Raw genomic sequence first — 12,353 nt, 5'->3', positions numbered from 1 at the left:
GTCCGATGATGCTGTGACACACTGCTCCAGACCATGACGGACCCTCCACCTCCAAATCGATCCCGCTCCAGAGTACCGACCTCGGTGTAACACTCATTCCTCCTCCGATAAGCGCAAATTCGACCATCACCCCTGGTGAGACAAAACCACGACTTGTCAGTGAAGAGCACTTTTTTCCAGTCCTGTCTGGTCCAGCGACGGTGGGTTTGTGCCCATAGGCGACGTTGTTGCCGGTGATGTCTGGTGAGGACCTGCCTTACAACAGGCCTACAAGCCCTCAGTCCAGTCTCTCTCAGCCTATTGCGGACAGTCTGAGCACTGATGGAGGGATTGTGTGTTCCTGGTGTAACTCGGGCAGTTGTTGTTGCCATCCTGTACCTGTCCACAGGTGTGATGTTCAGATGTACCGATCCTGTGCAGGTGTTGTTACACGTGGTCTGCCACTGCGAGGACGATCAGTTGTCCATCCTGTCTCCCTGTAGCGATGTCTTATGCGTCTCACAGTACGGACATTGCAATTTATTTATTGCCTTGTGTTTAGTTGTCTAGATGACATCAGTCAGGAACTGCTTGAACTCAGCGACAGTTGTGGGTTTTCAAGCATGAACTGCTCGTTTAAAGTCCTGCCATAACATCAATAATGGGATTAGGTCTGGACTTTGACTAGGCCATTCCAAAACATCAAATGTGTTGCATTTTAGCCATTCTCATGTAGACCTGATTGTGTGTTTTGGCTCATTGGATCATTGTCTTGCTGCAGGACACAACTGCGCTTCAGCTCACAGACAATTGGTCTGACATCCTCCTGTAGAATTCTCTGATACAGAGCAGAAGTCATGGTTACTTATATTAAGGCAAGTCGTCCATGTCCCACTGAGGGGACATTTAACCGTCATCACCACTAGTCTGAAGCCCTTATGCTAATCCCTTGGTTTTCACTTCCCTTTTAAAACCCCAACCCAAATCCCTATGTACCCAAATCCCTATGTTCCCCTTTCTCCAGAGAAGTGATTGTGTGTCAGAGAGGGGAAATGGGGTGGTGGATTGTCACAGTTGGGGTCTACTGGTCTCCCCCAAAGAGATCACCGTTGCCATGGTAACTCAAAATCTGAGCAGTGAAACCCTGGGGGTGAGAGGGAGAGAAGGGGGTGTTGAAGAGCTTATCAAAGGGGCCTTTAGAGATAACATGACTCGGACATTAGAGAACTCGCTCAGTCTTAAAGCAGGACGTAGAGACTAGAAGGTCCATAAACCAGGCTCTATTTCCCAATGAGAGACAGACACAGAGAGATGGCCATCAACCAGACAGACACAGAGAGATGGCCATCAACCAGCTTCTATAACCCAATGAGAGACAGACACAGAGAGATGGCCATCAACCAGACAGACACAGAGAGATGGCCATCAACCAGACAGACATAGAGAGATGTCCATCAACCAGACAGACAGAGAGCATTAACCAGACAGACACAGAGAGATGGCCATCAACCTGACAGACACAGAGAGATGGCCGTCAACCAGCTTCTATAACCCAATGAGAGACAGACACAGAGAGATGGCCATCAACCAGACAGACACAGAGAGATGGCCATCAACCAGACAGACACAGAGAGATGGCCATCAACCAGACAGACACAGAGAGATGGCCATCAACCAGACAGACACAGGGAGATGGCCACCAGACAGACACAGGATGGCCATCAACCAGACAGACACAGGGAGATGGCCATCAACCAGACAGACAGAGAGATGGCCATCAACCAGACAGACACAGAGAGATGGCCATCAACCAGACAGACACAGAGAGATGGCCATCAACCAGACAGACACAGAGAGATGGCCATCAACCAGACAGACACAGAGAGATGGCCATCAACCAGACAGACACAGAGAGATGGCCATCAACCAGACAGACACAGAGAGATGGCCATCAACCAGACAGACACAGAGAGATGGCCATCAACTACAGACACAGAGAGATGGCCATCAACCAGACAGACACAGAGAGATGGCCATCAACCAGACAGACACAGGGAGATGGCCATCAACCAGACAGACACAGAGAGATGGCCATCAACCAGACAGACACAGAGAGATGGCCATCAACCAGACAGACACAGAGAGATGGCCATCAACCAGACAGACACAGAGAGATGGCCATCAACCAGACAGACACAGAGAGATGGCCATCAACCAGACACACAGAGAGATGGCCGTCAACCAGACAGACCAACCAAACAGACACAGAGAGATGGCCATCAACCAGACAGACACAGGGAGATGGCCATCAACCAGACAGACACATCAACCAGACAGACACAGAGAGATGGCCATCAACCAGACAGACACAGAGAGATGGCCATCAACCAGACACACAGAGAGATGGCCGTCAACCAGACAGACACAGAGAGATGGCCATCAACCAGACAGACACAGAGAGATGGCCATCAACCAGACAGACACTGGAGCAGTCTAATACACGGAGAGAAGAGAGGCTTACACCTATGGTTGCTTTTCAAATAGACATTGTGTACAGTCTGTCATTGTGTTTCTGTTCATCTCGATGATAAAATGCAGTTGTCTGATGATTTACTGTGTCCATGTTGTTGACAGCATCTTTCCCCATCAAATAAAATATTTGAAAGAACCACCCTTCACTTGTCATGCGCTTGGGTTGACAGTGTTAACCATGTGTTTGGGGTGACAGTGTTAACCATGTGTTTGGGGTGACAGTGTTAACCATGTGTTTGGGGTGACAGTGTTAACCATGTGTTTGGGGTGACAGTGTTAACCATGTGTTTGGGGTGACAGTGTTAACCATGTGTTTGGGTTGACAATGTTAACCATGTGTTTGGGTTGACAGTTTTAACCATGTGTTTGGGTTGACAGTGTTAACCATGTGTTTGGGTTGACAGTGTTAACCATGTGTTTGGGTTGACAGTGTTAACCATGTGTTTGGGTTGACACTGTTAACCATGTGTTTGGGGTGACAGTGTTAACCATGTGCTCGGGTTGACAGTGTTAACCATGTGTTTGGGGTGACAGTGTTAACCATGTGTTTGGGTTGACAATGTTAACCATGTGTTTGGGGTGACAGTGTTAACCATGTGCTCGGGTTGACCGTGGGTGGAGGGAGGGAAGGAAGGAGGGGCAGCGGGTTGAATCAGCCTGTTTGTCTTTTGTTGTGTAAAGGTCACTAGCGGTTGTTGCTGTCTTCGTGGACTCTCATTGGTTAGCTGATTTGAATTGTAAGGTGCATGGGTCCCTGATGACTGGAGCTGGCAGACTTTGAACTGCCACTGGGGGAATTGTGGGAAGGAAACCACGGAGAGAATCGGCCAGAGCCGTTAGTGTATCTTAACTGTAGAGCACCCTCACTACAAGCCTGTCTGATTCACACTGCACTAGAAAATAACTCACTGCACTACACAATAACACACTGCACTACACAATAACACACTGCACTACACAATAACTCACTGCACTAGAAAATAACTCACTGCACTAGAAAATAACTCACTGCACTACACAAGAACACACTGCACTACACAATAACTCACTGCACTAGAAAATAACTCACTGCACTACACAAGAACACACTGCACTACACAATAACACATTGCACTACACAATAACAGACTGCACGACACAATAACTCACTGCACGACACAATAACTCACTGCACTACACAATAACTCACTGCATTAGAAAATAACACACTGCACTACACAATAACACACTGCACTACACAATAACACACTGCACTACACAATAACACACTGCACTACACAATAACACACTGCACTACACAATAACACACTGCACTACACAATAACACACTGCACTACACAATAACACACTGCACTAGATAATAACACATTTTTTTATTATTTATTTCACATTTAGGTTGGTTAACTATTTCACTTGCTTTGGCAATGTAAACATATATAAATCCCTTTGAATTAAATTGAGTTCCAGACAATGAGATAAATTTAGAATTCAATTTTTCTGGTATTTTTCTTGAGCTTCAATTTCTAAGATAGGATTCCGTGTGTAGTAGGCTATTCAACCCCCCCCCCCTCCCCACCATCAGCGACCTAAGGGCAGAAGAGAGAATTTTCAGGAACCCGTTCCAAGAAATCCTTTCCGGGTTTTCACACACTGCCTGGTCTCTAAATGTACTTACGGGTTTGAATGGGGACTTGGCTGGTGGCGGTAGGGTCTTGCTCGGGACAGTTGGGCACTCCCTTCGCTACTAGAGGGGAACAGGATATTATTGATGTGCTTCATGACATGGAAGACAGGAACCTGAAGGAATAATATTGTGTTCAATAGATGTTAATATTTTATTAGAAGTTGATTCTGGTAAAATCGGACTAACGTAAGTACCTATTTATTTTATTTGTTGGACTAGCTGATACATTTGATGGAAAAATCAATGTGGCATATGCTGCATGTGTTCTTGGCACAACGTCAAGTGACCATGTTGTCGTTGACAATGTTAAAGTTGCAAGATTGTTTTCATGAGATGAGCTCGCGCAAGAAGGCGACAGCAGAAGGAACCAATGAACTTGCTGACCAATGCGCCTGCCCTTGTTTTTTGAGTTAGGCTACTGTGGTTACCACATAAAACAATGTCAGTCTTATGTTTTGAATAGGCTGTCGATCCAATGTTTTGTCACAATTTGTCTTATATGACCAAAATAGTTTTTAAAATAGTTTTGTCGTTCAAAGAAAGAACGTAGCCTAAAATGTGTAATAGTAAAAAGAAAATTACAGCCTAATCAAAAACTTAAAATGTAAGACACGCAATAAAGTCTTCATAAATATCCTATTGTAGATATTTATGAAGACTTTATTGCGTGTCTTACATTTTAAGTTTTTGATTAGGCTGTAATTTTCTTTTTACTATTACACATTTTAGGCTACGTTCTTTCTTTGTTGTGCAAACAGCCTAATTAAGTGAGCATTGAAGGCATACGAATAATGTGACATCGAAATCATGAATTAATCTGCAATATTGATACCAACCGAAGTTGTGAGAGTGCTTTATGTATTTTACATTTAAAAAAATTGCGCTTAATATTACTTTGCACCTGAATTGGTTGATGGGAATAACAAAGGTCTTTACCATAGCCACGAGAAGTCGGCTGCTGCAGCTCACTCTGATAAATCGGAAGAATTTTATTTTTATTTTTAATTCCTCACAAAATTAATGATCTAATTCCGTCCCACCGGTAGCCGTCACATAAATAAATATACACGGAACTCCCCCTCCGGGCCCTTGGGGATTTTCGGAGAGAGAAATGAAGTCCCACGGACAAAGCCCCTAAAGTTCACTCATCACCCGTTCCTCCAACCACATTTTGCGGGGTAACCCCAATCTTCACTTTGTCAATTTTGTCAAGCCTACATGTAGGTAGAGTGATACAGACTTTCTCCCGCCTCTTTTTTATTTATTTTTTTATTTCACCTTTATTTAACCAGGTAAGCAGGTTGAGAACAAGTTCTCATTTACAATTGCGACCTGGCCAAGATAAAGCAAAGCAGTTCGACACAAACAACACAGAGTTACACATGGAGTAAAACAAACATACAGTATAAACAGTATAAACAGTATAATACAGTATAAACAAGTCTATATACAATGTGAGCAAATGTGAGCCTCTGTAGTCAGTTACTTATTTGTTTCTGAGTAAAAAAAAAGAAAGTTGGAGCCGTTATAGTTGAAGTTAATCATAAATTACGCCATAGTCCCGGGATGCACTCTGTTTACACTGACTCTTCAGTGAGTCGGTTGGTCAAAGTGTCACAGGAAGAGTCATAAAGATCAGGAGCAATAACACAGCCCATTAAAGTAACAGGATCAAGCACTCAGTACCCCCAGTCTCCCCACGCATATCCCTCATCTATCAGGCACGGCAGCTCCACTACAGGGATCAGATGGCCAAGCCTGTGTGCCAGTCTGGGTAGGCTTCAGTCAACTTGTCCTGGTCATGCATGGTTCCTCCTCTGACACAGTGATGATAATGACCTAAACAATGTTGACAGCACCTGTGTTTGTTATAGGATATCTTTGTGTTGGGTGTGTTGTTTTACTAGGACATTGAGGTAGACACCGGTGCAGATTATATCTAGGCCTGAATGTGTACAGAACATCAAACACACTCAAATGTTATTGTCTGTCTCCTGGACACTTGTGGTGACAGGGTGATGGACAGTGCATCTGTGTAACTCCATTCAACCCTTCCTCTCTCTCACTCAAGGGAAAACAATCCCACAATCCCCTTGTGAATAAGTAAACAGTCTTCTCCTTGTCACAGGGATCTGTTGTGTATATGTGCATGTGTTTGTGGGAGGGTAAAGGGATTTCAGTGTAATGTGAGTGGAGTACTCTGGGGTGGTTCAGTTTGCTGGGTGTAGGGTTGGAGTGGAGTACTCTGGGTAGTTCAGTTTGCTGGGTGTAGGGTTGGAGTGGAGTACTCTGGGTAGTTCAGTTTGCTGGGTGTAGGGTTGGAGTGGAGTACTCTGGGTAGTTCAGTTTGCTGGGTGTAGGGTTGGAGTGGAGTACTCTGGGGTGGTTCAGTTTGCTGGGTGTAGGGTTGGAGTGGAGTACTCTGGGTAGTTCAGTTTGCTGGGTGTAGGGTTGGAGTGGAGTACTCTGGCTAGTTCAGTTTGCTGGGTGTAGGGTTGGAGTGGAGTACTCTGGGGTGGTTCAGTTTGCTGGGTGTAGGGTTGGAGTGGAGTACTCTGGGTAGTTCAGTTTGCTGGGTGTAGGGTTGGAGTGGAGTACTCTGGGGTGGTTCAGTTTGCTGGGTGTAGGGTTGGAGTGGAGTACTCTGGGGTGGTTCAGTTTGCTGGGTGTAGGGTTGGAGTGGAGTACTCTGGGTAGTTCAGTTTGCTGGGTGTAGGGTTGGAGTGGAGTACTCTGGGGTGGTTCAGTTTGCTGGGTGTAGGGTTGGAGTGGAGTACTCTGGGGTGGTTCAGTTTGCTGGGTGTAGGGTTGGAGTGGAGTACTCTGGGTAGTTCAGTTTGCTGGGTGTAGGGTTGGAGTGGAGTACTCTGGGTAGTTCAGTTTGCTGGGTGTAGGGTTGGAGTGGAGTACTCTGGCTAGTTCAGTTTGCTGGGTGTAGGGTTGGAGTGGAGTACTCTGGGTAGTTCAGTTTGCTGGGTGTAGGGTTGGAGTGGAGTACTCTGGGTAGTTCAGTATGCTGGGTGTAGGGTTGGAGTGGAGTACTCTGGGTGGTTCAGTATGCTGGGTGTAGGGTTGGAGTGGAGTACTCTGGGTGGTTCAGTATGCTGGGTGTAGGGTTGGAGTGGAGTATTCTGGGTAGTTAAGTTTGCTGGGTGTAGGGTTGGAGTGCAAACAATGTCTTTGTTAGTATAGTGAGTCCTAATTAATATTTTAACTATTTCTCTCAGAGGCCTGGAGGAGTAGAGCAATGGATGGATTTGTGTGGGAAAGGAGGAGGAGAGGGCTGGAGGAGTAGATGAATGGAGAGATGGATTAGTGTGGGAAAGGAGGAGGAGAGGGCTGGAGGAGTAGATGAATGGAAAGATTAGTGTGGGAAAGGAGGAGGAGAGGGCTGGAGGAGTAGATGAATGGAGAGATGGATTAGTGTGGGAAAGGAGGAGGAGAGGGCTGGAGGAGTAGATGAATGGAGAGATGGATTAGTGTGGGAAAGGAGGAGGAGAGGGCTGGAGGAGTAGATGAATGGAGAGATGGATTAGTGTGGGAAAGGAGGAGGAGAGGACTGGAGGGGGAAGATATTGAGTTGAAGTGAACTCATTTCTTTGTGGGTCCACTGCTGTAGTGTGTCAGTCGAGACGGACAATAATGTGAACTGTAGGGAGACTGTGTGTGTGGTTGTGTGTGAACAGTAGGGAGACTGTGTGTGGTTGTGTGTGAACAGTAGGGAGACTGTGTGTGAACAGTAGGGAGACTGTGTGTGGTTGTGTGTGAACTGTAGGGAGACTGTGTGTGTGTGTGGTTGTGTGTGAACAGTAGGGAGACTGTGTGTGTGTGTGGTTGTGTGTGAACTGTAGGGAGACTGTGTGTGTGTGTGTGGTTGTGTGTGAACAGTAGGGAGACTGTGTGTGTGTGTGGTTGTGTGTGAACAGTAGGGAGACTGTGTGTGCTTGTGTTTGTGAGAGATGGAAATTTAAAAAATTAACAAACACAGTGTGAGAGGAGAGGAGTATGAGGACAGTCAGTCTGTGTGTGTGTGTTCTCTGTGTCTCTGCCGAGTGTCCTCTCTCTTCCTAAACACTGCCCAGTGTCCACTCTCTCCCTAAACACTTCCCAGTGTCCACTCTCTCTTCCTAAACACTGCCCAGTGTCCACTCTCTCCCTAAACACTTCCCAGTGTCCACTCTCTCTTCCTAAACACTGCCCAGTGTCCACTCTCTCCCTAAACACTTCCCAGTGTCCACTCTCTCTCTAAACACTTCCCAGTGTCCACTCTCTCTTCCTAAACACTGCCCAGTGTCCACTCTCTCCCTAAACACTTCCCAGTGTCCACTCTCTCTTCCTAAACACTGCCCAGTGTCCACTCTCTCCCTAAACACTTCCCAGTATCCACTCTCTCTCCCTAAACACTGTCCAGTATCCACTCTCTCTTCCTAAACACTGCCCAGTATCCACTCTCTCTTCCTAAACACTGCCCAGTATCCACTCTCTCTTCCTAAACACTGCCCAGTATCCACTCTCTCTTCCTAAACACTGCCCAGTGTCCACTCTCTCCCTAAACACTGCCCAGTATCCACTCTCTCTTCCTAAACACTGCCCAGTATTCACTCTCTCTCCCTAAACACTGCCCAGTATCCACTCTCTCTCCCTAACACTGCCCAGTGTCCACTCTCTCTTCCTAAACACTGCCCAGTATCCACTCTCTCTACTCTCCCTAAACACTGCCCAGTATCCACTCTCTCTACTCTCCCTAAACACTGCCCAGTATCCACTCTCTCTACTCTGCCTAAACACTGCCCAGTATCCACTCTCTCTCCCTAAACACTGCCCAGTATCCACTCTCTCTCCCTAAACACTGCCCAGTATTCACTCTCTCTCCCTAAACACTGCACTCTCTCCCTAAACACTGCCCAGTATCCACTCTCTACTCTGCCTAAACACTGCCCAGTATCCACTCTCTCTACTCTCCCTAAACACTGCCCAGTATCCACTCTCTCTCCCTAAACACTGCCCAGTATTCACTCTCTCTCCCTAAACACTGCCCAGTATCCACTCTCTCTACTCTGCCTAAACACTGCCCAGTATCCACTCTCTCTACTCTCCCTAAACACTGCCCAGTATCCACTCTCTCTACTCTCCCTAAACACTGCCCAGTATCCACTCTCTCTCCCTAAACACTGCCCAGTATTCACTCTCTCTCCCTAAACACTGCCCAGTATCCACTCTCTCTCCCTAAACACTGCCCAGTATTCACTCTCTCTCCCTAAACACTGCCCAGTATCCACTCTCTCTACTCTGCCTAAACACTGCCCAGTATCCACTCTCTCTCCCTAAACACTGCCCAGTATCCACTCTCTCTCCCTAAACACTGCCCAGTATCCACTCTCTCTCCCTAAACACTGCCCAGTATCCACTCTCTCTCCCTAAACACTGCCCAGTATCCACTCTCTCTCCCTAAACACTGCCCAGTGTCCACTCAATTTTCAATTCAATTCAATTCAAGGGGCTTTATTGGCATGGGAAACGTGTTAACATTGCCAAAGCAAGTGAGGTAGATAATATATAAAGCGAATATATAAAGTGAAAAACAACAAAAATTAACAGTAAACATTACACATACAGAAGTTTCAAAACAGTAAAGACATTACAAATGTCATATTATATATATATATATATATACAATGTACAAATAGTTAAAGGACACAAGATAAAATAAATAAGCATAAATATGGGTTGTATTTACAATGGTGTTTGTTCTTCACTGGTTGCCCTTTTCTCGTGGCAACAGGTCACAAATCTTGCTGCTGTGATGGCACACTGTGGAATTTCACCCAAAAGATATGGGAGTTTTTCAAAATTGGATTTGTTTTCGAATTCTTTGTGGATCTGTGTAATCTGGGGGAAATATGTCTCTCTAATATGGTCATACATTGGGCAGGAGGTTAGGAAGTGCAGCTCAGTTTCCACCTCATTTTGTGGGCAGTGAGCACATAGCCTGTCTTCTCTTGAGAGCCATGTCTGCCTACGGCGGCCTTTCTCAATAGCAAGGCTATGCTCACTGAGTCTGTACATAGTCAAAGCTTTCCTTAATTTTGGGTCAGTCACAGTGGTCAGGTATTCTGCCGCTGTGTACTCTCTGTGTAGGGCCAAATAGCATTCTAGTTTGCTCTGTTTTTTTGTTAATTCTTTCCAATGTGTTAAGTAATTATCTTTTTGTTTTCTCATGATTTGGTTGGGTCTAATTGTGCTGTTGTCCTGGGGCTCTGCAGGGTGTGTTTGTGTTTGTGAACAGAGCCCCAGGACCAGCTTGCTTAGGGGACTCTTCTCCAGGTTCATCTCTCTGTAGGTGATGGCTTTGTTATGGAAGGTTTGTGAATCGCTTCCTTTTAGGTGGTTGTAGAATTTAACAGCTCTTTTCTGGATTTTGATAATTAGTGGGTATCGGCCTAATTCTGCTCTGCATGCATTATTTGGTGTTTTACGTTGTACACGGAGGATATTTTTGCAGAATTCTGCGTGCAGAGTCTCAATTTGGTGTTTGTCCCATTTTGTGAAGTCTTGGTTGGTGAGTGGACCCCAGACCTCACAACCATAAAGGGCAATGGGCTCTATGACTGATTCAAGTATTTTTAGCCAAATCCTAATTGGTATGTTGAAATTTATGTTTCTTTTGATGGCATAGAATGCCCTTCTTGCCTTGTCTCTCAGATCGTTCACAGCTTTGTGGAAGTTACCTGTGGCGCTGATGTTTAGGCCAAGGTATGTATAGTTTTTTGTGTGCTCTAGGGCAACAGTGTCTAGATGGAATTTGTATTTGTGGTCCTGGTGACTGGACCTTTTTTGGAACACCATTATTTTGGTCTTACTGAGATTTACTGTCAGGGCCCAGGTCTGACAGAATCTGTGCATAAGATATAGGTGCTGCTGTAGGCCCTCCTTGGTTGGTGACAGACGCACCAGATCATCAGCAAACAGCAGACATTTGACTTCGGATTCTCTACTCTCCCTAAACACTGCCCAGTATCCACTCTCTCTACTCTTCCTAAACACTGCCCAGTATCCACTCTCTCTCCCTAAACACTTCCCAGTATCCACTCTCTCTACTCTCCCGAAACACTGCCCAGTATCCACTCTCTCTACTCTCCCTAAACACTGCCCAGTATCCACTCTCTCTTCCTAAACACTGCCCAGTATCCACTCTCTCTACTCTCCCTAAACACTGCCCAGTATCCACTCTCTCTACTCTCCCTAAACACTGCCCAGTATCCACTCTCTCTCCCTAAACACTGCCCAGTATCCACTCTCTCCCCTAAACCTGCCCAACACTAAACACTGCCAGTATCCACTCTCTCTTCCCATTCTCTCTAAACACTGCCCAGTATCCACTCTCTCTACTCTCCCTAAACACTGCCACTCTCTCTACTCTCCCTAAACACTGCAGTTCCACTCTCTCTCTCCTAAACACTTCCCAGTATCCACTCTCTCTCTACTCTCCTAAACACTGCCCAAACACTGCCCAGTATCCACTCTCTCTACTCTCCTAAACACTGCCCAGTGTCCACTCTCTCTCTCCTAAACACTGCCCAGTATCCACTCTCTCTCCCTAAACACTGCCCAGTATCCACTCTCTCTTCCTAAACACTGCTAAACACTGCCCAGTATCCACTCTCTCTCTCTAAACACTGCCCAGTATCCACTCTCTCTAACACTGCCCAGTATCCACTCTCTCTTCCTAAACACTGCCCAGTATCCACTCTCTCTTCCTAAACACTGCCCAGTGTCCACTCTCTCTACTCTCCTAAACACTGCCCAGTATCCACTCTCTCTCTCCTAAACACTGCCCAGTGTCCACTCTCTCTCCTAAACACTGCCCAGTATCCACTCTCTCTCCCTAAACACTGCCCAGTATCTCTCTCTCTCTCTCCCTAAACACTGCCCAGTATCCACTCTCTCTCCCTAAACACTGCCCAGTGTCCACTCTCTCTAAACACTGCCCAGTGTCCACTCTCTCTCCTAAACACTGCCCAGTGTCCACTCTCTCTCTCTAAACACTGCCCAGTATCCACTCTCTCTCCTAAACACTGCCCAGTGTCCACTCTCTCTCCTAAACACTGCCCAGTGTCCACTCTCTCTCTCTAAACACTGCCCAGTGTCCACTCTCTCT

At 46.1% G+C, this 12,353-nt stretch overlaps 1 protein-coding gene across 1 annotated transcript in view; it reads left to right on the top strand.

The window, feature by feature from the left end:
* Positions 1–4,221: 4,221 nt before the first annotated feature.
* plch1 (phospholipase C, eta 1) overlaps positions 4,222–12,353 on the top strand; it is a 183,717-nt gene continuing 175,585 nt past the window's right edge. Inside the window, 1 exon segment of the mRNA XM_065024227.1 lies at positions 4,222–4,381. The gene's annotated coding sequence lies outside the window, so the exon portion shown is untranslated.

Source organism: Oncorhynchus nerka, linkage group LG11 (genome assembly GCF_034236695.1).
Source record: "Oncorhynchus nerka isolate Pitt River linkage group LG11, Oner_Uvic_2.0, whole genome shotgun sequence".
NCBI classification, from domain to species: Eukaryota; Metazoa; Chordata; class Actinopteri; order Salmoniformes; family Salmonidae; genus Oncorhynchus; species Oncorhynchus nerka.
This window is presented reverse-complemented; position numbering and strand designations above follow the sequence as displayed.